General features: G+C 43.4%; 1 protein-coding gene across 3 annotated transcripts in view; it reads left to right on the top strand.

Annotated features, from left to right (window-relative positions):
* Positions 1 to 27,824, top strand: part of NMU (neuromedin U) — a 232,876-nt gene that overhangs the window by 82,935 nt on the left and 122,117 nt on the right. The gene's annotated exons all lie outside the window — the stretch shown is intronic.

Genomic DNA, 27,824 nt, shown 5'->3' with positions numbered 1-27,824 from the left:
ACTAGGGGACACTCAAGGAAGTTACATGAAAATACTTTTAAAACAAATAAGAGGAAATATTTTTTAACTCAACGAATAGTTAAGCTCTGGAACTCTTTGCAGGAGGAGGTGGTAAGAGTGGTTAGCGTATCTGGGTTTGAAAAAGGTTTGGACAAATTCTTGGAGGAAAAATCCATAGTCTGCTATTGAGACAGACATGGGAAGCAACTGCTTGCCCTGGGATTTGTCATATGAAGTATTGCCATGATTTGGGTTTCTGCCAGGTACTTGTGACCTGGCTTGGCCACTGTTTGGAAAACAGAATACTGGGCTAGATGGACCATTGATCTGACCCAGTATGGCTACTCTTATGTTCTTATGTAACACTCCTCCAGCTCCGTGTCTCCTGTAAGACCACACACAAGTGTTATTCTCCTTAAAGGGAGAGGCTAAATTTACATCTTGCTCTATTCCCTTGTTAAAACAGATGTCCATCCCATGATCCCAGAGATAGACTCCAGTGTTGGTATCGTTATCAAAAGGTCTGGCTCTGAGACTGCTTGCTGACTTGGGACTGGCTCAAATGTTTGTATCTCAGTTAGTTCTCCTGGGGAAATCTGAAGCTTTATTGCTAAGTGTGAGCTGTCGTCTTTGTGATTTACAGAATGACAGCTCTTCTTCAGATTCTGACAGGTCATGAATAACACATTTAGTTATAATCCCACAAGCTATACATTTAGCCAATACTGCCTATATCAATGTGCCAGTATTATGCTCCTGACCAAGGTTTGTAGGATTGGGCTGCATGATTGCCACCTCAACAATCCAAGGGCCATTTCTGAATACCCTGAGGTCAGAAGCAGGTAGATGGGGTTTTCTTAAGGTCCCTGATGTTTTTTTTATATAGAGAGAGAGCACACCACAGGTCATAAAACTTAACAGGATCAGGGAACTCTAGATACTGTTCTCTTATATCTGGGGGGGGGGGGGGGGGGGGGTACAGGTCCCTGTCTTCCCTGACCATAGACCATGTCTCCCTATAATAAGGGTCCCACATTCTTTTACTCACTTCAGCATACCAGGATGGTGTTGCTAAGGGCAAATAATGGACGTATACCTCGACTTTTGCCATCTTGATTGCTAGCTTGTTAATTTGGCACACAGAATTAACTGTGTGCCAAAAGAAGGCAGTTATAGCAGTTAAATGAGAAAGCACAGTTTCATTAATGAAATGTGCTTTTAATCTGCTTGCAGAAATGAAACACTCTTGTTGCTATTATTCACACCAAGACTAATTAGTGCTAATTTAGTCACTGTAAGTAATTATATTTCTAAGGGATAGCCTTAACACTTGCACAGTATGATTTACAGTTCTTTATATAAGAACAAGTGTTGCCATACTGGTACCGAAGGTCCATCAAGCCCAGCATCCTGACAGTGGCCAATCCAGGCTACAAGTATCTGGCAGAATCTAAAACAGTGCAATACATTTTATGCTGCTTATCCTAGAAATAAGTACTGGATTTTCCCCAAGTCCATCTTAATAATGGCTTATGGACTTTTCATTTAGGAAGTTATTCAAACCTTTTTTTTTAAACCCCACTAAGCTAACTGCTTTTACCACATTCTCTGGCAAAGAATTCCAGAGTTGAATTACACATTAAGTGAAGGAATATTTTCTCTGTTTTGTTTTAAATGTACTACTTTGTGGCTTCATTGCGTGCCCCCAGTCCTAGTATTTTTGGAAAGAGTAAACAAGCAATTCACATCTACTCATTCCACACCAGTCATTATTTTATAGACCTCTATCATATGTGTAGTCAGCAAACTTAATTGCCTCACTAGTTACTCCATCTCTAGATAATTTATAAATATGTTAAAAAGCAGCAGTCCCAGCACAGACCCCTGTGGAACTCCACTATCTACCCTTCTCCATTGAGAATACTGACCATTTAACCCTACTCTCTGTTTTCTATCTTTTAACCAGTTTTTAATCCACAATAGAACACTACCGCCTATCCTATAACTCTCTAATTTCTTCTGGAGTCTTTCATGAGGCACTCAAGCATCCTTCTAGCTTTCGCTGCCGCTTTTTCTACCTGATTGGCCACCTTAAGACCATCACATATGAGCACACCCAAGTCCCGCTCCTCTTTCGTGCACAAAAGTTCTTCACCTCCTAATCTGTACAGTGTGTTTTGCAGCCAGATGCATGACCCTGCGTTGTTTTACCATTAAATCTAAGCTGCCAAATTCCAGACTATTCGTCTAACTTCGCTAAGTCCTTCCTCATGTTATCCACACCACGTGGGTTGCCTACCCTATTGTAGATTTTGGTATCATCTGCAAAGAGGCAAACCTTTCCACACAGCTCATCAGCAATATCACTTAGAAAAATGTTAAAAAGAACCTGGCCAAGAACCAAATCTTGTGGCACACCACTAACATCCTTTTCCTCAGACTAAGCTCCGTTTACCACTACCCTCTGTCGACTTCCACTCAACCAGTTCCTAATCCAGTCACTTTAAGGCCCATACCGAGGGTACTCAGTTTATTTATTAGTCATCTGTGCGGAACTGTCAAAGGCTTTACTAAAATCTAAATACACCACATCTAGTGTTCTTCCTCGATCCAACTCTCTGGTTACCCAGTCAAAGAAATGAATCAGATTGGTTCGACAAGACCTGCCTCTAGTGAAACCATGTTGCCTCTGGTCCTGTAGTCCATTGGATTTTAAAAACTTTACTACTGTCTGTTTTTAAAGTGTTTTGATTAATTTACTTATGACATAATAAGTCAGACTTACTGGCCTATAGTTCCCAATCTCTTCTTTATTCTGCTTTTGTGGAGAGGGACCACATCTGCTCTTCTCCAGTCTTCTGGGACCACTCCCATCTCAAGAGAAGCATTGAAAAGGTTAACCAGCAAAGCTGCTAGAATTTTTCTCAGTTACTTCAGTACCCTCTGATATACACCATCAGGCCTCATCCCTTTGTCTACCTTTAGTTTAGCCAGCTGCTCATGAACACATTCCTCTGAAAATCATTCCGGGACTACCACCTCTCCTTCTATTTGTGTTCATCATCTGCAGCCCTATTCCCAGCCCTTCAGCTGTGAACACAGAACAGAAATATTGATAAAGCAATTCTGCCTTTATCAGCTTCTACATATTCCTTCCCTTCACCTTTGAGTCTGACAATGCCATAAGAACATAATTGTTGCCATACTGAGACAGACTGAAGGTCCATCAAGCACAATATCTTTCCAACAGTGGCCAATCCAGGCCACAGGTACCTGGCAAGATCCCAGAAGTGTAAAACAGATTTTATTCTGCTTATTCTAGAAATAAGCAGTGGATTTCCCCATGTCCATCTTAATAATAGCTTATTGGTTTTCTAGGAAATTATTCAAACTAAGCTAACTGCTGTTACCATATTCTTTGGAAACGCATTCCAGAGTTTAATTACATGTTGTGAAGAAATATTTTTCTTCAGTTTGTTTTAAATTTACTACTTAGGTTCATTGAGTGCCCCTAGTCTTAGTATTTGTTTTGGAAAGAATAAACAAGTGATTCACCTCTACCCTTTCCACTCCACACAGTATTTTATTGACCTCTATTATATCTCCCCTTAGCCATCTCTTCTCCAAGCTGAAAAACTCTAGACGCTTTAGTCTTTCCTCATAGGGAAGTCGTCTCATCCCCTTTATCATTTTAGTTGCCCTTCTCTGTACCTTTTCTAATTCTGCTATATCATTTTTGAGTTATGGTGACCAGAACTGCACACAGTATGTGAGGTATGGTCAAACTGTGGAGCAATACAAAGGCATTATAACATCCTCATTTTTGTTTTCCATTCCTTTCCTGACTTTCTATTTTCTATCTTAGCTACTGCTGCTCACTGAGGAGAGGGTTTCAACATATTATCAATGATTACACCTAGATCCTTTACCTGGTCAGCGATTCCTAATGTGCAACCTTGCATCACATAGCTATAGTTTGGGTTCCATGTATCACTTTGCACTTGCTCACATTAAGCATCATCTGCCATTTGGATGCCCACTCTCATAATGTCCTCTTGCAATTTTTCACAATCCTCTTGTGATTTATCAACTGAATAATTTTGTGTCATCAGCAAATTTAATTATCTCACTAGTTATTCCCATCTGTAGATCATTTATAAATATGTTAAAAAGCAGTGGTCCCAGCAAAGACCCCTGGGGAATGTCACTTTTGCACTTCCTCCTATCACTAACATATCTAAAAAAAATGTCTTGTCTTTACAAACCACCCCTCCCCCCCTCCTGTCAATTTTACCATGTTGGCTATGTTTTCTTACATTTGCGCCTTTGCTTTCCTGACTACTCTCTAACTTTTCGTAGCTTTTCCTGATATTGTGGCTTGTCTTCCTCTTTCTGCAATCTCTTGTAGTTTATAAGGGCTAACCTCTTTTTCCTTACCTTTTCAGCTACTACTTTTGAGAACCAAAGTGGCTTCCTTTTCCTCTTACTTTTATTTACTATCCTTACAAAAAGGTTAGTTGACCTTACAATAGCTCTCCTTTCAGTTTTGTGTGCTGCTTTCCAACTTCCAAATGTTCTTATCCAGACATCAGTTCTTCGAGATTATTTCCTATCTGAGTAAAGGTAGGTTTTTTTAAAGTCTAGAACCTTCAATTTTGAATGAACCCTTTCCACACCTATCTTAATAATAAACCACACCATCTGGTGATCACTGGATGCGAAATGATCATCTACTATAACATCAGAAACACTCTACCCATTAGTAAGTACAAGTCCATATGGCCCCATCCCTCATGAGGTCCATTACCAACTGCTGAAATAGTTTCCTTTGTAATGAATCCAGGATCTGCCTGCTTCTAAGATCCTGCAAAAGGGATACCCCAATCAACATCTGGCATATTAAAATCACCTATTAGTAGTACATCCTCTTTTACAGCTATATTTCGAATGTCTTCAATTAACTTTCTGTCCATTTCTTCAATTAACTCTCTCTGTAAATACATTTGCAATTCTCTTTCCAGATTGACCCACATTGCCTCTTCCTTACCCTGTAGGTCCTACAATAGTATGGCTTTAATACTATCTTTTAACATATAATGCCACTTCACCACTTTCTTCCTACCCGATCTTTCCTGAACAGGTTATAGCCTGGTATAACTATATCCCAGTCATGGTTCTCTGTAAATCATGTCTCTGTGATCGCCACTAAATCATCAGCCTCTTCCATCACATGGAAATTATGGAGCTCTATACATGTTATATATCGGATGTATTGTAGGATGTGTAGCATTCATGGATTCTGCACCAAACTAGGATTGAAAAAGACCATTCAAATAATAGGATTGTCTTCCAATAAAAGTGCAGAATGTTTAGCCAGTCACACTGCAGTTGGATGCACAGCTCAGACAATATAAATTTTGGTGGGAATTATAAAAATATTTAATGCCGGTCTAGAAAGTATTTTGAAGATGAAAATAAAGTCAAAGTGCAGACTGCATTTGTCCCAGGAAAACTAGGTTCATATGGTAGTTTTGCATGTGGAGAGCTATTCCAGTTGGTAGATTGCTTCAAAGGTTTGATGTAATCAAAGTACAACCTTAGGAATCATACAAAAGCAGCATAAGGAGACTGGCATCATGAAGGATAGGTATTGATGTGGGCAGACTAGAAGTTGACAAAAAGAGAGGATTGTGTGTTGCTCAGAATATTCTTGAATAACTGGATGCTCACCTTTCCTTAACTGCTCAGAGAATAGAAAGAGAAATGCTGCATTGTTTGCACTTCAACTGTAAGGAGAAGATGTTTGGAATTTGGACTGAGAGGTTACAGAGAGAGGACGAAGCCACTGCTAACAGGTGACCAGAGAAAAAGGTATATGGCATGGGCAAGGAAATACTCCAGTTCGAGCAAGAAGAAATAGGAGGAAGTTTACTTAGTGATGAAAGCACTTTCTATACCCTTTAAAATAATGGAAAAACATTTTTTTGAGAAGGTTCCGAGGAGAATATAAACCAGAGTGCCTGTATCTTTTGGTTAAGCATAAAACAAAAGTAATGATCTGGGGATGCATTTCAGCCAGCAGAGTTGACAAACTTCACATCATTGATGGGGTAGTCAATGCACGCAAATACATTGAAATCCTCACCAAGTGCATGCTACCATCAACTTGGGAATTGTTTTCCTGAGATTACTTCTTCCAGGATGAGAATGATTCATACCATTGAGTAAAAACAGTGGCAGAGTAGAAGAAAAAGTACCAGGTGAAGATAATTGAATGGCCGATACAGTCTCCAGATCTCAGTCCTTTGGAGAATTTATGGTATAAGGTGTCACTGGAAACAACTAAGAGACAGCCAGTGAATAAAAGGAAACTTATTGAGTCTTACTGCTGCCTGGAACCTTTCTGTCCTAGTTAGATTATAAGCTCTTTTGAGCAGGGACCGTCTCTTCATGTTCAGTGTACAGCGCTGCATATGTCTAGTAGCACTATAGAAATTATAAGTAGTAGTAGTAACCTGTCATCATTCAGGAACAACTCCTGAAGCTGGTGCCTTTATGCCAGCAGATAAAGAACAAAGACTAAACAATTATTAAAAGCCAGAACTGTTCAAAAGCCCCTTTTCAGGGCCACTACAACAGATAAAAATTAATTCCTAGAAGAGGTTATTATGATGATAGTAGTTGTATTATTTAGCTGCAGTTCAGATACATGCATTTGTATTGCATGGCACATCAGTATAGACAAGTCCCCCCTGAAGCAGATAGTATCTCAGTTGACATTCTGATAGAAATTTTTTGTTTAAATCATATTTTATTATTTAACATTCTGTGAAAATAATACAGTTAACATTTGTCTCCAAGTACAACCATTTTCCACAATTTCCATGCGCTAATATGTGAGTATTTTTTTTGTTTTTCTTCCCCCCCCCCCCCCCCCGTACCTATATCTAGTACATTTATATTCTAGTGATCAATTTGGCAGGTAGTATCATATCATAGGTATCCTATCTTCCCTCCTCAAACCCCACCCTCCCCCTTCCCCCATTTCCACCCTACTCCCTTCCTCTTACAGTGTCCTTCCTATTGGTATCCAAAACATTGCCGTCAGGGGTTCAGTATATGACTTCGTGCTGCCGGTGTCATTGTACTCCAGAACGGACTCTATCGTTGTTGAAATTTAACGCCCATCTCCGAGTCAAGGTCTTTTGTAGCTATACGTTCCATACGTAACGTGTATCATACGTGTCCGCCATTGTTGTAACGTAGGGGAGTGGTATGACATCCATTCTAATAATATCGTTTGCTTACCAACAAGTATTGCTCTCAGTGCAAAAGCAGTGTAACCTTGCTTAGGGTTCGTCCCTAATTTTGGTTGTCCAAAGAGCAAATTAACTTCATAATGCCATTTTTGTCCCCACATGTTGGTCACCGTTGTTACAATCTGCTTCCAGAATTTCTGGATATTCATACAATGCCAAAACATATGGCCCCCCGTTGCACCAAGGGTTCCACACTTTGGGCATTCACCCCAAGGTGACAATCCCATATGGAATGCTTGTCTCGGTGGGATGTGTAAGCGAAGGGCCATCTTGTACTGCAACTCCCAGTGCGTGGTAAAATCTGTAGTTCTTCTAATCTGCAATATGTGAGCTTGCAGCATTTGTGCAGTTATTGTAATTTTGTAAATCCAGAGTCCAGGAGCTTGCCAATTTATGGTAGTCCAGCTCCAGAGCTGTGTCCCGTATATGTCTATGATGATATGTCATAGGCACTTTCTGCTGTGACTCCATAGAGTATGCTGAAGAGAGTTCTTCCTGTACGTCCTCTGTTAACGAAGTCCATGGTAGAGATGATACATAGTGTCGCAACTGTCCATAAAAGAAATTGTCACTGGTAGGTAAGTCATATGTCCTCTGTAATTCACAAAATGGTCTAATGTGGCCCTCTCTAGTCACCACTTGAAGAAGATATACTATTCTTTTCTTTTTCCATCTACGAAATACAGAGTACATCTGTCCAGGTGTAAATGAGAAGTTATCACATATAGGTAAATATGGTGTCACCTTTGGGGAAAACTGGTGCAAACGACACACCCACTCCCAAACTGCTTTTGCAGTTATCAAAATCCCGGAGTGTTTCAATGAATATGGCATGGGTGCCCCTGTGCTATGTAAATAATTACTAAAATGTATCCCAGGTATTAGGCCCAACTCCAGGGATGTGTTAGTATAGTCACTTGTATAGCTAAACCAATCATTTATATGTCTCATTCCGCTAGCTATACTCAGAAAGCGTATGCTCAATAGCCACTGGTATATACAAGATATTAATTGGTAATCTTGCTTTTTTTCCATTCCAGAGGAATTGTTGTAAATGATGGTGTAGTATTCGTTCATCTCCCTTTTTCAAGTACAGGGGTAACGTTTGGAATATGTATGTCCATCTCGGGGCAATGACCATATTAAATAGTGCAATCCTACCCAATAGGGACACGGGGAGTGCACCCCAGGCCCTTAAGGTCTGTTTAGTGTCAGTGAGCAATTTATGTATGTTTAGGTCATATAGTTGTGAAAGGTCTACCGGTATGCGTACTCCTAGATATTTGATAGAATTCGTCTCCCAAGCAAGTGGGAATTTGCCTGTCCATCCTTCATGTGGGCCTTTTACTATTTCAAGAGCCCTGTTTTAGTTAAATTCAGTTTGAACCCTGAAATTCGGCCAAAATGCTCTATTTCCTTTAATAATGAGTCCATGGATCTAGGGGGATCTGTCAATGTCAGCAATAGGTCGTCTGCAAAAGCTAATACTTTAATTGCCTGACCGGCCATCTGCACTCCAGATATAGCTTCCTGCTTCATTAATGTGCGCAAGAGTGGTTCTAATGATATCACAAAGAGGGCAGGCGAGAGAGGGCAACCCTGTCTAGTCCCCCTCATTATGCTAAATTCAGCCTCTCTTATACCATTAACCAGGACACTCGCTCCTGGTCTACAATAAAGAGCTTGAACTGCTTGCATAAACCAACCCCCAATCTCCATCGCCTTCATAGTCTGAAAAAGATATTTCCATCCCACCCTGTCGAAAGCCTTTTCGGCGTCTGCACTTATTACTACTGAGGGAATCCCTGGTCCCTGACATGACGCCATGGCCAACAACAGCCGGCGGACATTGTGTGTTGCCTGCCTATTTTTAACAAATCCTACCTGTTCAGGGCATATCAGTCTGGGTAGGCATTTAGCCATCCTCTCTGCCAACATTCCCGCCAGAATCTTGGTATCGACATTTATTAGGGAGATTGGGCGGAAGTCTTCTGCTTTGTTTAATGATTTCCCCGGCTTAGGGATTAGCGTAATTAGAGCTGTATTGGCATGTTGTGGGAATGCTCCCGTAGCTATCACCTCTTCGTAATATTCCAACAATGCCATTTGCGCCTCTAGAGGTAGGTCTTATAAAATTCCCCAGTGTATCCGTCAGGACCTGGGGCGGATCGATATTTTAATTTTTTGATTGCCTGTTGGAGTTCTTTTATTGTTAGGGGGCATTAAGTATAGCCTGGTCTTCCTGTGTTATTGATGGGAGACCTGCCCGCTTTAAGTTTTCCCGTATCTGTTGTTCACTAGCTGGTGTCTCAGCTGAATATAATTGAGCAAAATATTCAGTAAAAATATTTCCAATGCCTTTTTGTGTAACTATCAATTTACCATGTTTATCCCTCATTGCCGCCACTGCCCGGGACCCCCCCCCCCCCCCCCAGTTTTTTATTACTTTACTCAGCAATCGTCCCGTTTTATTCCCATATCTGTGGAGCTTATATTTATAGTGTATGGAGGATCTCATTTCATTTTCATGGAGTAGGGTATTAAGGGTAACCTGTATAGTCTTCCAGTGCTCTAGTGTATTTTGGGTAGGCTTATGGATGTGGGCTTGTTTGGCTCTTAACAACTGTTTTTCCAATCGTAGTATAGTCGCTGCTCTGTGCTTCTTCCTCATATTACAGTAGGCTATAATGTCCCCTCTAAGTACCGCTTTTGAAGCGGACCAAAACAAGACCGGGTCCGCTTGCGTGTGTTCTTTATTATAAAACGCATAATCTCCCCATTTAATCAATAGATGTTCTTGGAATTGGGGGTCCTTGTCTAGGTATGCTGGGTACCTCCATCCTGCCCCTCCTACATGATCACCTGGGATTTTTAAGTCCAGCCACACTGGGGCATGGTCAGAAATCTCTTCTGGTCCTATATTAGCTCCCCTTACTTGATGGAACATAACTCGATCTAGGAAGATATAGTCCAGTCTTGATAACGTGCCGTGGGCCCTAGATCTATGTGTAAAGTCGTGCTCTCCTGGGTGTAACGTCCTCCATACATCTACTAGGTTTAAAGTTTTGATGAACGTTTGCAGTTCTCCTGCTCGCTGCCCTGAGTAATGTGCTGACTGTGGGTTAGTGGTATCAACTTTTGGGTGTAAAACTAAATTGAAGTCCCCCAGAACCAAAGTCCTACTCATTTGCTGTTGGAGACACCTACTCCCCAGTGTCCAATAAAACTCCTTGTCATGTTCATTGGGCCCATACACTCCAACCATGAGGAATTCAAAGCCCTGTACCCATACTTGTAATGTTATGGATCGCCCCTGTTTCCCTTTCTCCAGCACTGACACCTTACATGCCAATCCCTTGCGGATAAGGACTGCTATTCCTCCCTTTCGACCTTGGGCAGCTACTGCATAACATTCTCCAACCCAGGCCTTTTGTAGTTTAGCGTGTTCTTCATCATTCAATCGTGTTTCTTGAATACAGGCAATATCTGCCCGGTGCCTTTTAAGGGCTGTTAGTATTTTGCTTCTTTTTGCTGGGGAGGTTATGCCCCCCCACGTTCCAGGTTATAACTCTGAGTGGCATAGTTGCGTTTTTAAGTTTAAATCCCTCTTTTTATCAACCCTGGAGTCCATTATTAGGGAGTGTCCTATAAATGTCCCTGTATTTATACCCCTGCGGTTTCTTTGAACAACATTTCTGTTCAAAGAGTCTGATTCTGAATTCCAATATTTTTTATCTGGAGTAGGTCCTACCCTCCCCGTATCCCCGCTCCCCCCCTTCCCAAGCCCCCCCCCCCCCAAAGCCAACACATACCCTTTTTTCAGCCGTCTGGTCATGCCAGGCGGGTGAATTGTGACTCCAATGAACGTCTGAGGTCCCGAATTCCCCAAGGTTTTTAACATTATACATTAACTTTCCACAGAAAATATTCAGTATTTCCATTTAACAGCTTGCGTTATCAGTTTATAGACAATTCTAAGTTCTTGCTTCAGGCTGCCGCCAGGATTTTATTGTCCATTAGATATTTCTGGGCCTCCGCTACCGTGGGAAATGACTGCCATTTTTCTTGTGCATATACTTTTAATTGTGCTGGGTATTGTAAGCGAAACTGGATATTCTTCTGTACCAGAAATGAGCAAAGAGAATGGAATTGTTTTCTTTTTTCTTGTACTGTAGTGGAGTAATCCTGAAATATTAAAACATTCCTGTTGTTATGTTTTAAAGAGCCCCGTTTAAGCTTGAAGCCTTGTAGGATTTCAATTTTATGACGGTAGTTTAGTAATTTTGCTATGACTACACGTGATCTAGCTCTGTCTTCCATTCTTCTGCCCATGCGGTGTGCCCTTTCGATAACAACTGGGCCCATCGTGTCTGTGAGCGCTAACTCTTTGGACAGCCAAGATTCTAGCCACGTTTCGAGGTTGCGTTCTGGAAGGGCTTCATCCAACCCAACAATGCGTATATTGTTCCTACGCGCTCTATTTTCGTAGTCATCCAAGAGGCTGCGCTGGTCCTCCAACTGCTGTCTTAGATTTAGAATGTCCGGACCGAACCCCCGGCCGCCGTAGACCCTGGTTTCCAGATCTCTAAGCCTGATACCGAAGCCATCCAGCGTCGTTTGGTAAGCCTCTAGTTTGTTGTTTAAGGCTATCCATTTAGGCTCCCAGGCCCTCTCGATCGCTTGCGTTAGCTGTATCAGTTGAGTCTCTGTGAATGTAGGCCCTGCTGGCGTGATCTCTTCCGACACCTTGGTGTTGCCACTTCCCGCTTTATTTTTGTCTTTTTTCAGCGATTTTTGCGCCATACTTGCGGGCAAGGATATGAGATATTTGTCCATATAGTAGAATCACGCTTTTTATATTTTAAGGGGATTCGCGTCGGAGCCTCAGTATCGAGCTGCTTCTCAGCTCATGACGTCACCGGAAGTCCACCTCTGATAGAAATTTATAATCAGAAGGAATAACAATTGAATTTTGATAATGCACATGTTTACTATCTGGAAATTCTGGAAAAGAATTTGCCATACTAGCTCACAAACCCAGAAAATGTCTTTTATGATATCATTATGCAAAAATGTTTACAGCACTTAAAACTGGTCATCAAAGGACATCAAGCTCTTGTTTCATGAGTGTGTGTGTGCACATTATCTATCTATCTTTGTGTGTGCATAGATATAGGTAGATGTAGCCTGCTGAATGGCGTTTTGGGTCAAATTCAACCTTTTTATTCCTCTTTATGCTAATTTTATCAAAACATCCAAAATTTCAGTGTTAGAACTCCTATACTTTAGCTGGTAAATATTCAGCCAACGGCAGTCAGAGGTTTTTTAAACGCTGACAGTCACAAGCTGAATTAGGCCCTGATATTCAGTGCCAGCACCTATATGGATACCAGCACTGAATATGCAGGCTCTGGCCCTTTTCTGCCCACAGCCACAATGAATTTGGGCAGGTACAGTATTCAGCTGCTACCCAGCTAGCTAACTGGATAATGGACTGACTATTATTATTATTATTATTATTATTAGCATTTGTATAGCTCAGGTAATTAAAACTGCTCCACAAAAACAAGTAGCATCCCCCTATCCAGTCCTGCCTCAGGTAAGATCTCCCCCCTCCTCAAGATAGACCTCCTTCTGAACCCCACCAACACAAGCAGCATTCCTCCTTGAATCCCCCATTCAAGATTTCCCCTCTATGATAGACCCCCTCCCAAAACATCCTTACCCAAGATCATCCCCCCATAGGCCTACCTCAAAACCTCCCTAGTGGTCTAGGGGTGGTCTGGACAGCAGTGATGCCCAGTGGCTCCTGCCTTTGCTGTCAGGGTTTCAAAATGATGACTTCTAGTGGTAGTTTCATGGTACTGCTGCTTCTAGGGGTCTATCTTGGAAGGGGGCTGATCTTGCGTGGGAGGTTTGTGGGGATGATCAAAGGGGATAGGAACCAGGGTCAGTGCTGGGAAATTGGAGCAGGGATGAGAGTGGCAGTGGTGACTACCTGGAAGCTAAGCTGGTGTCGGGAACCTCTTCTGCCTGAGTAAACCCTTTTGAATATTGGCCTTTAGACTTTCAAAAGATCAGTAAAGCTTAGTTTTCCTGTTCTTGTAGGCTTTCACAAGGTCAGATAGGAGGGAAGGTATTTGAGCTACTATTCACTTTAAGGCTGCTTCCTGACTGCCTGGTCAAGCCTTTCTCAGGGCACACAATAAATTGAGCTGAGTAGGCAGCACTGCATGGTTCCAACCCCTCTATTCTTAACTGCAACTGGTATCCACAGTTTCCCTGTATGAAAAAGAATCTTTTCTTTTGTCAACAGTTCAAACATTCAGACCTGAAGCTGCAAGAAACTTTCCCCTCCCCTCCCCTCCCTTTCTTTTCAGTTAACTTTCTTCTCTCTCTCTCTCTTACTCCAGTCACAAATGAATCAAAACATACTAAATATCTGTATCTATATATATATAGATCTCAAAAAGGACTAAAGTTTACCAACAGTAGCCATGGTGCCGATTAATGCCAGGAATGCCCCTGCGGTAGAAAATACAAAAATATTTTCTACCGCGAGAAACAGTATGCCAACTTCAAAACTACCGCAGGACACCTACACTACCCCTGCAGTAGTGCCAATTTGGCATGCGCTACCTGTGTGTTAGCCCTGCTACTGCTTAGTAAGAGGATCCCTGAGTGCTGAAAGGAATTGTGCTAATATGAGGGAAATACGGTATTTACTCCCCGACCCTTGTTTTTCTTTGGAGTAGATATTTTGAACTATCTTTAAAGAATATTGCAGGAAGGTAAGCCTAATAAGCGCATAAGAAACCCTGGGGCCTCTTTCAAAGAAAAGTCCTCCTTGCTCTTCAACTTCTACTGGACCAGCTCAACTGGATCTCAATGCCATCCCACCACCGGTGGACTATATATATCTACTATAATAGAGAGAGAGAGATCTATCTAAAGGGTGAGGTAGCAAAGTAACCCCTGTTAATTTATTTTGGGGTATTTTCTGTTCTCTTCCAGAGTAGTAGTCCAGCTACTATTATCTAGAAATGAACAGACACCCGAGGCTGCACTTGTAATTACCTCGTTTATCTAGACTCATTCAATGCTCAGAATAGTGCACTTTACTCTGGCTAACTCAGGAGACAATAATCAAATAACATACCATGGTTATGAGAAATATTTATTTTTACTTACCGACATAAAGCATTACAGGATCAATATAAACAGTACAGAATCATTTCTCACAGGAAATTTCACAGTCTGACATAAGTCGCCAGCGTGATATCTGAATACTTCTGAATACTTCCAAGATAGTCTCTACTGTCTTGTTTATATACCTTTTTCTCAGCCCTATTTTTTTTATGGACACCTGTTGCTTACCACTTTGCAGTTCCTGGTAATTTCCTGGTAACTTCTACAAATGTATTTACCAATTAGTACGTTTGACTGCAAGTTCTTTCTTTATCTCTCTAGTTTCGGACAACTCACCCTTCTGTTTCCTCTATTAACTGTAAATCTTTGTTTTTGTCACATATCACTGAAGGCACCTTCCCAAATTAGCTTGTTACAGCTGTCATTTCTCCTTCACTAAACTTTGCCCATATGCCAGTTTCACTGTCACAACCCTGTCTTGCAACAGCTTGAGTGAACTTCAAAGTCAGAGCTGGTATTATGATTTTTAAGGCCTGGTTGCCAGGATCAAAACCAGTTGACCTGTTTTTCACAGTAGCCATTTTCCATATTTCAACACCCCCTAGAGATTGTTTTTTTGTTTGGTTGGTTTTTTTGCTGTTTTATTTTTTCAGTAACTGGAATTTCAACATGAAATTTTACAGCTTTATTTGTTGTTACTATCTATGTTTATGTACTGATTGGAATCACCCAGCAATTTTTGCATGTTCAAAAATATTTGCACTATAAAAGTACTATTATATGTAAAAAAAAGAAAAAGGTACCTGCTTACTGTTAATGATATCATAAGGATGTTTTGACTTTTGTAACCAGTTTGAATTTAAATAATTTCTATTTGATAATATGATAATTTACAGATTTCTTTAAAAGCATTTTGGATTGGAACGGCATTGTGGACAAAATGAGAATCCAGATACTGCGTGAATAAGGTTTTGGAGCAAAGGCAATAGATTGTGTCTGCGTATCATCTCAGAATTGGAAGTAGAGAATGACACGGGGACAAAGTTTGTCCCCGCCCCATCCCCATGGGTTCTGTCTCTGTCCCCACCCCGTCCCCGCAGATTCTGTCTCCGTCCCTGCCCTATCCCCGCAGGTTCTGTCCCCATCCCCGCCCCATTCCCGTGGGCTCTGTCCTCATCTACAGAAGCCTTGAACATTTATGATTTTATATTTAAATCTACTACTACTACTACTACTATTTAGCATTTCTATAGCGCTACAAGGCATACGCAGCGCTGCACAAACATAGAAGAAAGACAGTCCCTGCTCAATGAGCTTACAATCTAATAGACAAAAAATAAATAAAGTAAGCAAATCAAATCAATTAATGTGAACGGGAAGGAAGAGAGGAGGGTAGGTGGAGGCGAGTGGTTATGAGTCAAAAGCAATGTTAAAGAGGTGGGCTTTCAGTCTAGATTTAAAGGTGGCCAAGGAAGGGGCAAGACGTAGGGGCTCAGGAAGTTTATTCCAGGCGTAGGGTGCAGCGAGACAGAAGGCGCGAAGTCTGGAGTTGGCAGTAGTGGAGAAGGGAACAAATATGCTGTGCAACTGTTATGTATAAATTACAAATAGAAAACAATAATAACAATGAGCAGCTATAATAACCCTGCTTCCCACCACCACCCTCTACCCTTCCAACTAGAAAATGACACAGGGACAAAGTTTGTCCCCGTCCCTGTGGGCTCTGTCCCCATCTCCACCCCGTCCCCGTGAGATCTGTCCGCATCCCCACCACGTTCCCGTGAGCTCTGTCCCTGTCCCCATGGTTACTGCAGTTCCCTGTCCCCGTGTTATTCTCTAATTGGAAGCTCAGCATTGTGAAGAAAATTTGTGGGCATGACTGAAACATTCTGACACATTGTTAATTGTATTGTTTGAATGATGTTGTTTTCCTGTGTTTTAACTCAAACATTTTTAACACACAAAAATGTCAGTACCATCAACATAGCCTAAGATAGTTAAATGTTTAATACATTTAGTATGGTGAAGTATGTAAAATTTCTCTTTGAAATTCAAAGTGGCTGCTGAGAAAACAGCAAAAAATTATAGTGGGTTTGTTTTGTTGTTTTTGCCTTACCCCTGTATGTACCCTGGAAAGATGGAGATAGTGGTACTGGTGTGCATCTCTATATCAATTGTTATATGTCTGTTTTCACCCACATGCCAGGATAAAGCAGAATTTCTCATCTGTGAGGAATCGTCATCTTTGGCCCAGTTCAGTGCCTAGGAGGCAGCTGGGAGGACTGTATCAGAGATAGGAGAGTAAAAGAAAAGACGGGGTGCTGGGGGATGAGGTGGGAGATAAGATAAGGGTGCCTTGGAGGCAGAGAGAGTGAGACGCCTAAGAGAAAGGGATAAAGGATTGGCCTGGAAGAAGAGAAATCATTGCATCTGGCTGAGGGAGAGGGAGATAAGGGTGCACTGGGATGGGGTATAAGGAGTACCCTCACTGAGGAAGAAATGCACTTTTAATCATGTACTTTTTCCATTCCCTTCCCTGTCAAAACCAATTCCTTATCCAGCTAGGCTAGTCTAGACTAGTGTTTTATATCCCATTACTAGCAGATAAAGGTGGAGAAAAATAACTGAAGATTCTAATGACATCACTGGTATAACAGATGGTGCAGTCAGGATCCTGCCAGTGTGGAACTCCTCTCAGATGAGGAAAGGCTTAAGAGGTTAGGTTAGGATGGTGCAAACTGGACTGATAAAGCAGAACTTTCATGGTAACAGGCCTGTCTTTCCTGGACGCAAGCTAAAACCCATGTCCACTGATTGAGATTGACTGGTGTAAGTTTTCATGGATTGACTTATAATCATTGTCCTAGTTGAGCCTGGAGAGTTTTGCTGAACAAGGTTATCTGCCATATTTTCCTTTAGTCAATTGTGAAAGGATTATCTACCCCCCCCCCCCCCCCCCCCCCCACCTTTCATCTATCTACAGAATTTAAACAAATAGAATTTTCTCCAAGGACAAGCAGGCCTATCTGTTCTCACAAGTGGGTGATGCTGACCCACGTTGCCTGGTCCGGGACTTATGATTAGCATAAGTAGAGCTTTGTGGAGTGCGAGACATACTCCACCACACATACACAAGTGCCTTCCCACCTGCGTGGTCTCCTCAAGTTCTTTTTCTACCACGGTGAAGAGAGTCCTTTTTTTTTAACCATTTCCTCACTTTGCTTGGTCCAAAGAGCTTTTTTTGTGCTTTTTGGCAATTTTTTTTTCATCTCTTTTTGTGTGCCCATTTGTGGAATCCCTTTTTTTACCTCTTTCTTTTATTTTCTAGTTTATTTTGCCCAGTTTTAAGTTTATTTTCCGTCGTCATCCGGCTGTTTTAGGCCTTGACTTCGGCCAGGGTTTTTCCCTTCTTTTTTTCCGTGCCTTGCCCCTTTTTCAAGAACCGTTGCTTTGTTTAATTTAGCCAAGGAAGTTTTTCCTTCCATGCCCATGAAGGTTCCCAGTGGCTTTAAACATTGTACCCGGAGCAATCAGATGATCTCTGGGAAAGACACACATTCTTGGTGTCTTCAGTGTCTCGGGTCCAACTATAGCCCGGCTAACTGTGTTCTCTGCCTTTGTATGAAGAAGAGGACCCAGGTTTCCAGAGAGGCTCAATGAGAGAGGATTTTTGGAGCCAAGTCCGGTTTCAAGGCGTCGGCATCAATGTCGAGCATTGCATCAGGAGTGTTGGCAAGCATGGCTGATGCTAGACCCTTGGACACTGGAAGCAGTGAAACATCAAGTGGATCTCCTCCTGCTGTGCAGGACCCCCGGGACCGTCCATTGTCAGATCCGACCCCAAGGCAACATGTGGATTCGACTTCGTCCTCATCGGCACCAAGGAGTCTTGATGACAAACTTTGGGCGAAGGCCAAGAAGCATCAGCATTGCTCGTCCTCGAGGCTGTGACTGTCTCCTTGAGGCACTCAAGGAAGTCCTCATTAGGAAGTGGGAGTCCTCTGTTGGTCCTGGTCATGCCCAAGAAGATTGACACCATGTATTGGATCCACAGTACACTTGGTTTTGATAAACCTCAGTTGCCTCACAACTCCATGGTGGTGGAATCCCACTCTCAAGAACCAAGAGTTCCAAGGACTATGCCTCGGCGACCCGAGGTAGAGAAACTAGAACCCTGGATTATTTTGGGAGAAAGATGTTCCAAGCTTCAATGCTCATCTCCTGAATACAATCCTATCAGCTGTTCACAAGTGTCTACTTGCGAAACTCAGTGCACAATTTGTTGGACCTGGCTGAAATGCTTCTTCTGGAGCAGGCCAAGTCACTTTGCCAGTTGGTCAAGCAGTAAAAGGCGTGTCGAAAGTTCTTGGCCAGGGGCAGTTATGACACTTTTGACGTGGCATCCAGGATCTTTCCCAGTGTATAGCATTGCACAGACTCTCATGGATGCATGTTTCTGACTTGGAACATTCTGTTCAGCAGAGGTTGGCAGATGCCCCATACCGAGGGGTTAACCTTTTTGGAGAGAAGGTTGAGGAGATCATAGACCATCTCTTCTCTGTCTTGCCGGGCGCTTTCTGCATCAACCTCCTCAGCTAGGAGGACTTTTGACAAGCCAAGGAAGAGTCCCTATTACTATTGGAGGCATTGGTAATACCTCGGCTCGCATCCTGCTCAGGCTCAACCCCAGTGTGCTCGTTTACATCAATAGCATGCACCTAAGGCCTATGCTGCTCCCCAGTCAAAGCAAGATATGAGCTTTTGACTGGCTCCAGCAGAGCATAGCTGCAGTAAAAGTATCCATCCCGGATAACTTGCCAGTCGAGGGGGGAGGCTAACATTTGTTCAAGAAAAATGGTCCCTTATAACCTTCGACCTGTGGATTCTTCAAATAGTCCATCTTGGATACGCACTCAGTTGGTATCTGCAACCTGCGAATTGCCCACCAAGAGCTCATTAGTTCAACTTTCAGCACAGGCAGGTACTTGCAGTGGAACTCTCAGCCCTTTTGAAGTCCCACATGGTCGAGCCCATTCCACCAGAGGAGGAAGGGTGGGGATTCTATTCCTGGTATTTCCTTGTGCAAAAGAAAATAGGCGGGATTCGTCCCATCCTAGAGCTAAGGGCCCTGAACAAACTCCTAGTCTAAGCAAAATTCAGGATGGCTTCCCTTTGCACCCTTCTCCCAATGATTCGGGAAAATGATTGGCTATGCTCTTTGGACTTAAAGGATGTATATACTCACATCCTGATACTTCCAGCCCACCGGAAGTATCTTCGATTTTCAAATGGAACACATCATGTTCAGTACCACGTGTTGTCTTTTGCCTTGTGTCAGCCCCCAGGGTCTTCACTAAATGTCTAGCAGTAGTTGCAGCGCCACTACACAGACTGGGAGTCTATCAGGCTCATTTTCAAAAGAGAAGGACGCCCATCTTTCGACACAAATCGGAAGATGGGCATCTTTCTCACAGGGTTGCCCAAATCGGTATAATCGAAAGCCAATTTTGGGCGTTCCCAACTGTTTTCCGTTGTGGGGATAACCAAAGTTCATGGGGGCATGTTGGAGGCGTAGCGAAGGCGGGACTTGGGCCTGCCTAACACATGGGCGTCCTCGACCCATAATGGAAAAAAAAAAGGGGCGTCCGTGATGAGCACTTGGATGACTTTTCCTGGTCCTGTTTTTCTTACAACCAAGCCACAGAAAGGTGCCTGAACTGACCAGATGACCACCGGAGAGAATCGGGGATCACTTCCCCTTACTCCCCCAGTGGTCACTAACCCCCTTCCACCCTCAAAAAATATTTTGTGCCAGCCTCTATGCCAGTCTCAAATGTCATACTCAGGTCCATGACATCAGAATGCAGGTCCCTGGAGCAGTTTTACTGGGTGCAGTGCACTTCAGGCAGGCAGACCCAGCCCCATCCCCCCCTACCTGTTACACTTGTGGTGGTAAATGTGAGCCCTCCAAAACCCACCAGAAATCCACTGTACCCACATGTAGGTGCCCCCCTTCACCCATAAGGGCTATGGTAGTGGTGGGTAGTGGGTTTTGGGGGGCTCAGCACACAAGGTAAGGGAACTATTTTCCTGGGAGCAATTTGTGAAGTCCACTGCAGTGCCCCCTAGGGTGCCCGATTGGTGTCCTGGCATGTGAGGGGGACCAGTGCCCTACGAATGCTGGCTCCTCCCATGACCAAAAGGCTTGGATTTGGTCATTTCTGAGATGGGTGTTCTTAGTTTTCATTATCGCCGAAAATTAGAAACAACCAAGTCTAGGGACGACCATCTCTAAAGACGACCTAAATGTCAAGATTTGGGCGTCCCTGACCGTATTATCGAAACAAAAGATGGATGTCCATCTTGTTTCGATAATACGGGTTTCCCCACCCTTCACCGGGACGTTTTGCGAGCACGTCCTCAGCAAAACTTGGGCATCCCTTTCGATTATGCCCCTCTATGTGTTCCCTTATCTCAATGTTTGGCTTATAAAGAGCACCGCACAGTGCTCAAGAGTCCATGCAGAGGACTATTCGAGTATTCAAGTTAGTAGGGTTCGTTTTAAACTACCCCAAGTCCCATCTTCGCCCTTTCCAGTGATTGGAGTTCATAGGAGCCCTGCTCGATATACAGATGGTTCGAGTCTACCTTCTAGAGATGAGAACTTACGTTCTTGTTGCACTCGTTTTCAGGATTCGAGCCTCTCAGCAGGTCACAGCTCAGCAGAAGTTGAGATTGTTGGGCCACATGGCTTCCACCATATGTTACACCCATGACACGTCTTCACAAGAGACCAGTTCAGTGGACCCTAGCTTCTCAGTGGTGTCAGGCCATGAGGAGCCTGGAAGATTTCATCCGGTTGTCCCCAGAGCTTGTATGCACCCTTCAGTGGTGGATCATTCGATCCAATTTGACTCTTCCATTCCAAATTCCTCAGCCACAAAAGATGCTGATGACAGATGTATCTCTCCTGGGATGGGGGCATGGCATGTTCCTTCGAGCCACTTATCTGGCGGGCAAAAACAATACCCTGGCCAACAGACTGAGGAGGATAATACAACCACACCAGTGGTCCCTCAATATGGGCCCGCAAGATCTTCCAAGTGTGGGGCACCCCCTCGGTGGGTCTCTTTGCCACTCTCATCAACCACAAGGTCCCTCAGTTCTGTTTCAGGCTGTAGGCCCAGACAGACAAGTGTCAGATGCCTTCATCCTCTGGAGACTGGAGTGTTTTCCGATCCTCGTCACGCAGAATGAGGGGTCTCTTCCTCATCCCAACCTCCAGTCTCTGGCTGTCACAACTTGGATGTTGAGCACCTAGAATTTGCTTCTTTGGGTCTTTTGGAGGGTGTCTCCCAGGTCTTGCTGGCTTTCAGGAAAGTCTCCACTAAGAGGTGCTATTCTTTCAAATGGAGGAGGTTTGTCGTCTGATGTGAGAGCAAGGCCCTAGATCCCCTTGCTTGCCCTACACAGACCATGCTTGAATACCTTCTACACCTTACAGAGTCTGGTCTCAAGGCCAACTCCGCAAGGGTTCACCTTAGTGCAGTTAGTACTTATCATCAACGTGTAGAGGGTAAGCCCATCTCTAGACAGCCTCTATTTGTTTTCTTTATGGAGAGGTTTGCTTTTGTCAAAGGCCCCTTTCAAACCACCTGTGCCAAGGCATCTCAATGTCATTCTCAGCCAGCTGATGAAAGCTCCTTTTCAGCCACTGAACTCTGAAGTACTTGACCTGGATGGTCATTTTCTTGGTGGCTGTTACTTCAGCTTGTAGGGGCAATGAGCTTCAGGCCTTAGCATAGGGTGCACCTTATACTAAGTTTCATCACAACAGAGTAGTCCTCCGCACACACCCTAAGGTCCTGCCAAAGGTGATGTTGGAGTTCCATCTGAACCAGTCAGTTGTCTTGCCAACATTCTTTCCCTAACCTCATGCCCATCTTGGTGAAAGCACCTGGCACACCTTGGATTGCAAGAGAGCATTGGCCTACTACATGGAGCGGACCAGGTCCCACAAGCAGTCAGCCCAACATTTTATTTCTTTTGATCCCAACAGGATGGGGGTCGCTATCGGGAAACGCACCATTGGCTGGCAGATTGCATTTCCTTCACTTTTTCCCAGTCTGGGCTGGCTTTCAAGGGTCATGTCATGGCTCACAAATGTCAGGACCATGGCTGCATCGGTAGCCCATTTGAGGTCAGCCTCCATTGAAGAAATTTGCAAGGCTGCGACATAGTCTTCAGCCCACACATTCACATCATACTACTGCCTTGAGCAGGATACCCAACGTGACAGTTGTTTCAGGCAGATTTGCAGAATCTATTTGGGGTCTAGATCCAACTCCACCCTCCCTAGTTCCGTTTATTCTTTTCCAGGCAACACTCTCATTAAGATTATATATAGTTTCAGCTTAATCTGTGTTATATCCTCGCCGTTGCAAGGCCCAATTGACCAATGTTTGTTGTTTTTGCTGAGCCTGGATGCTAGGAATTCCCCACTTGTGAGAATATATAAGCTAGCTTGTCCTCGGAGAAAGCGAAGATACTTACCTGTAGCAGGTATTTTCTGAGGACAGCAGGCCTTGTGGAGGGGAATAATCGAACGGCGCCGGCGAAATACATGGCCGGCAATGTATTTGGGCGGCACCGCAAAGAGCTGGCCAGAACCGTATTTTCGAAAAAGATGGCCGGCCATCTTTTGTTTCGATAATACGGTTCCGGCCAGCCAAATGCATTGGATTTGGCCAGGGTTTGAGATGGCCGGTTTCGTTTTTTAGCGATAATGGAAAGTTATGTCGGCCATCTCAAACCCAGCCAAATTCAAGGCATTTGGCCGTGGGAGGAGCCAGCATTTTTAGTGCACTGGCCCCCCTGACATGCCAGGACACCAACCAGCCACCCTAGGGGTCACTGCGGTGGACTTCAGAAAAGCTCCCACGTGCATAGCTCCCTTACTTTGGGAGCTGAACCCCCTACCAAAACCCACTACCCACAAATGTACTGCACCCACTAAAACTGCTCCAGGGACCTGCATACAGCCTCTAGGACTTATTGCTGCTGTATAACTTTGCCACATCAGTTCACACCTGAAGACTAATCTCTCTGAAAAAGTCCTTTCTTGGCATAACCACCTTTACTCACAGTTAACTGCAGATTAGAGGTTGTGCCCCACTGGCAAAGAGTCTCCCTGGTACTGAGATTAGCAGTAGGTCAGAGCTGGCAGAATGGTGTACAATGCCCTTTTTCAGCCACATTCAAGGTAATAACGTTCTCTAACATGGGTCACATGACAGGGATCTAAAACTGGCTTACAAAAATGGCTACTACCTCATGGACTACCGGAAACAAAACAGGGCACACTCTGACCCAGTTAGCAGGGGGGAAAAGCACCATAGAGCCCAGTACCCTACACCCACCATAATGCATTGCTAATGTGACTCTGCAGGGCACCTAACAGAAAAGGTGTCACACTTACCCGAGAGCCACATCGCAACCAGGGAAAGGCTGTCGGAGGATACAACACATTCTGCTGTCATGGAGGTGGGTATGGCATTTGAGGCTGGCATACAGGCTGGCAAAAAAGGTTTTTAGTTGTATTTTTTAGTATGGAAGGGGGTTGGTGACCACGGGGGTAGTATGGGGAGGTCATTCCCCATTCCCTCCAGTGGTCATCTGGTCATTTGGTGCACCTTTTTGAGGCTTGGTCGTGAAAATAAAAGGACCAAGTAAACCCGGCGATATACTGCTTATCGCCGGTTTTGTTTTTTTCCATTATCGCCGAAAGCCGGCCATCTGGTAGCCACGCCTATGCCCGCCCATGTCCCGCCTTCGCTTTGCCACCAACACGCCCCTTTGAACTTTGGCCGGTGACGAGAAAGCGGCGATGTTGCCAAAAAAGTGGCTTTCGATTATACAGATTTGGCCGGCGATCACTTTCGAAAATGAGCTGGATAGTCTCAGAGACCCTCCCACCTCCCCTTGGAGTTGTCTCTTATTTTTTAACTTTTTTTTGCTGTAGTATAAAATTGAGGAGTCACGTGGGTGAGAAGACACTCGTGGATGCAGGTGGAGGGTGTCTCAAGCTCCACAAAGCTCTACTTACACTAATCATAAGTCCCGGACTGGGCAATGCAGGTGGGTGTCACCCACTTATGAGAATATAAGGTCTGCTGTCCTCAGAGAATACCTGCTACAGGTAAGTATCTTCACTTTATTTCCTTGCTAAGGGAATAAAGTTGCTTAAGAAAAAAACATTTCAGTCAGGTCAGGCTGAGTGATTAAATTACAACAGGAGCTGTCCCTACCTAAACAAGCACCAGGGAATTCACTGCCCCTCTTGCAACATAAGGGGAGAGCCGCCCAAAGCTATTTGTAGAGGTGCCTTTGTTTATTGTAACTGGTTTTGGCAGGGTGCTAGCAGGCAGATATTGTGGGGTTTGTAGAAGCCAATGGTTTAGTATCACTGCTGCTCCTGCTGCCTTGAATGTGATACAGAGCTTCAGGGGATTTTTTGGGTGACTCTAGGAATACAGTATGCACAAGCAAACAGAGGAGTGTGGAATAATATCAACTTCAAAGAGTCACCAATTTCCACTTAAAAACATAATCATAAATTGCATACTGAGTATGGACAGTCTATACAACATTTATTGATCTACCAAGGGAAGGAAAAAGCCTCAAAAAACAGTCCAAAAAGTATAATTAACTTTTAGATATTTTCAGATGAATAACCTCATTGACTAAAAAAAACTTTACCTATAAAGTTACTATCTCCTTATATCAATTGGTATCAAAACTTGTACAAAAACAATTGGCTGTCAAAATCGTGAAAAGCGTGTCAATAATCAAAGTGAAAAACACTTATCTGTTTGCTCAGAAGACATACTTTGTTAGAACAGCAAGATCCCACCAACAGTGGCCAGCATTTTGCTGATAAAACTGCAGCAGGGAAAACAGGACCAAGTGTCTAAAACACAATGCCATCATGTCTTGAGCGGCAGCATTCATAGGAGGCCTCCATTCTCACTGCAGTTTTGGCAGGAGCATCCATTTTGTGGAGAAGTAGCCTAATGGTTACTGAAGTAGCCTGAGAACCAGGGAAACAGAGTTTGATTCTCACTGCAGCTTCTTGTGACTCTGGGCAAGCCACTTAACCCTCCATTGCCTCTGATAGAAAGACTAGGGGACACTCAAGGAAGTTACATGGAAATATTTTTTCACTCAACAAATAGTTAAGCTGTGGAACTCTTTGCTGGAGGATGTAGTAACAGCTGCTAGCGTATCTGGGTTTAAAAAAAGGTTTGCACAAGTTCCTGGAGGAAAAGTCCATATTCTGCTATTGAAACAGACATGGGAAAGCTACTGCTTGCCCTGGGATTGGTAGCATGGAATGTACCTGGCGTAGTCACTGTTGGAAACAGGATACTGGGCTAGATGGACCATTGGTCTTACCAGTATGGCTATTCTTATGTTTTTATGATACAAAATAAGTACTTATGTAAACTATTTTGATTGCAACCACAGAAAGGTGATATATCAAATCCCATCCTTTTTCCCTTTTCCCAGTTTTGTCAGTAGGCACCTTTCTGGAACTGGGATTGCTCCCCACCCCCTGTGGGATGTTGGTCCCATGAGAGGGGGCCACTGGGAAACCACAGTTGTTCTAGGGCTACAGTTCTGTCATGCAATCTTGGGAGTGTCTTAGCCAGGGTTTTTCTAGATTCTAGGCCCCTGCCCTGTGTGTGAAATATAAGTCGAGTGTCTCAGGGTATGGCTGGGGCTCAAGATCCTCTTGGTGGCCTGTCTGATTTTGATAAGCTTCCTAGCCCCTGGTTGGGAGTCCAGACACTGCCCAGTGCTAGTCCAACTATCATCTATGGAACAGCATTGAGGAGCAGGGAGTCTGGGGGATGATAACCTTTCCCTGGGGAACTCTTCATCTGAGTCTGCAAAACTCTTCCCAGAAGAAGGGGCCAATTCTCCAGGAGTTTATTTGTTTGCTGGGAGGAGTTAGTTTTTTATTGATTTCCTTTGCATCACCATTTCACAGAAGCAGACTTCTGATGGTGATCCTATCCAGGAGGGTTTGAGAACCAACTTTAAGACCTGAAAGTGGATGCCTTAGTGATGGCAGTAACCAAAAGAACCACAATGTCAGCTGAACAAGGTTATTCCCTTAGGAATGCACAGGAAAGAGAGATAGAGCTGCTCCTTAAACAGGTCTTAAGTTTTGTGGCCTTTGGGGACCAGGCAGCGGTCTGTGAGGGCTATGTTACCCAGGCAGTAATATGCAATATTCATCCCAGTTTTATCAGAGGTAGCTCTTTTGGAGTTAGGTTTGGCTTTCTTGACTGATGTTTTCTATGATTTGATTCACAGTTGCTCCTTTCAGTTGGCTTGTGGCTAGTTATGGTTGCTTAAGAGGTTGGCTGATTCTATCTCTAAGATTCAATTATATAAACTTCCTTTTTGGGGTAGATCTCAAAATGTAAGTTACAGCTTTGGGTGATAGATTTAGTAGATCTTGTGCCAAGGATTGGGGATGCTTCTGGATCTCTAAGAAGGGTTCTCCTCTCAAAAGTGCAAAGAAAGCACATTTCTTGTAGAGAGCTAAGAGATCAGGGAGCAGTGCATCTTTCTCCTCACTTTCTGTTACCCCAGAGGGTTTCCAATGAAGGTGGGAGCAAGATTTCATCTATATATTTGGGAGTGGACCCTTATCACCTCATATCTGTGGGTCTTGCAAATGATTCAGAATGGTTAAACACTTAAGTTTGAACATCCCATCTCAAACAGCTTTTTATGGTGTCCCTGTGCAGGTTGAATCTCAAGCAAAGGGTGATGCCATTTGTGCACATAAATTTATAAGATAGTGCTAGCTGTGTGAATAGGTGTACTCTTACATGCATAAATGGCAGTAGTGTGCCTAACTGCTATTTTGTAATTACATGTTAAAATGGCTTAGCACATAAATGCTAGGGAGGATGTTCACAGGGGAAGGGCATGGGTTGCCAATAAGTATGGCCAGCATTTACACAGACTGCTTACAGAATACTGTTAGTAGCATGCATAAATGCCACATTTAGGTGTGCCCATTCTACAAGCTGTAGACCTGGCGTAAATGAGCACACTTACATTTAGGCATCCAAATGCCAGATTATGCCAATATTCTATAAGAATACTTATTGGCTAAGTGCTGTTATAGAATAGGCTCATTGCTTGCACAAATATGGTGCCTAAATGCTGACATCTTCTTATAGAATTATGAATAATGAATAATGCTGGGATAGATTATGGGTTTCCACCTACCTCTATGGATATTAGGTGATACCTAATATCCAGATAGTTATGAAG

Source organism: Microcaecilia unicolor, chromosome 2 (genome assembly GCF_901765095.1).
Source record: "Microcaecilia unicolor chromosome 2, aMicUni1.1, whole genome shotgun sequence".
NCBI lineage: Eukaryota > Metazoa > Chordata > Amphibia > Gymnophiona > Siphonopidae > Microcaecilia > Microcaecilia unicolor.
Note: the sequence above shows the minus strand (reverse complement) of the source record. Positions and strands in the feature narration are given on the sequence as shown.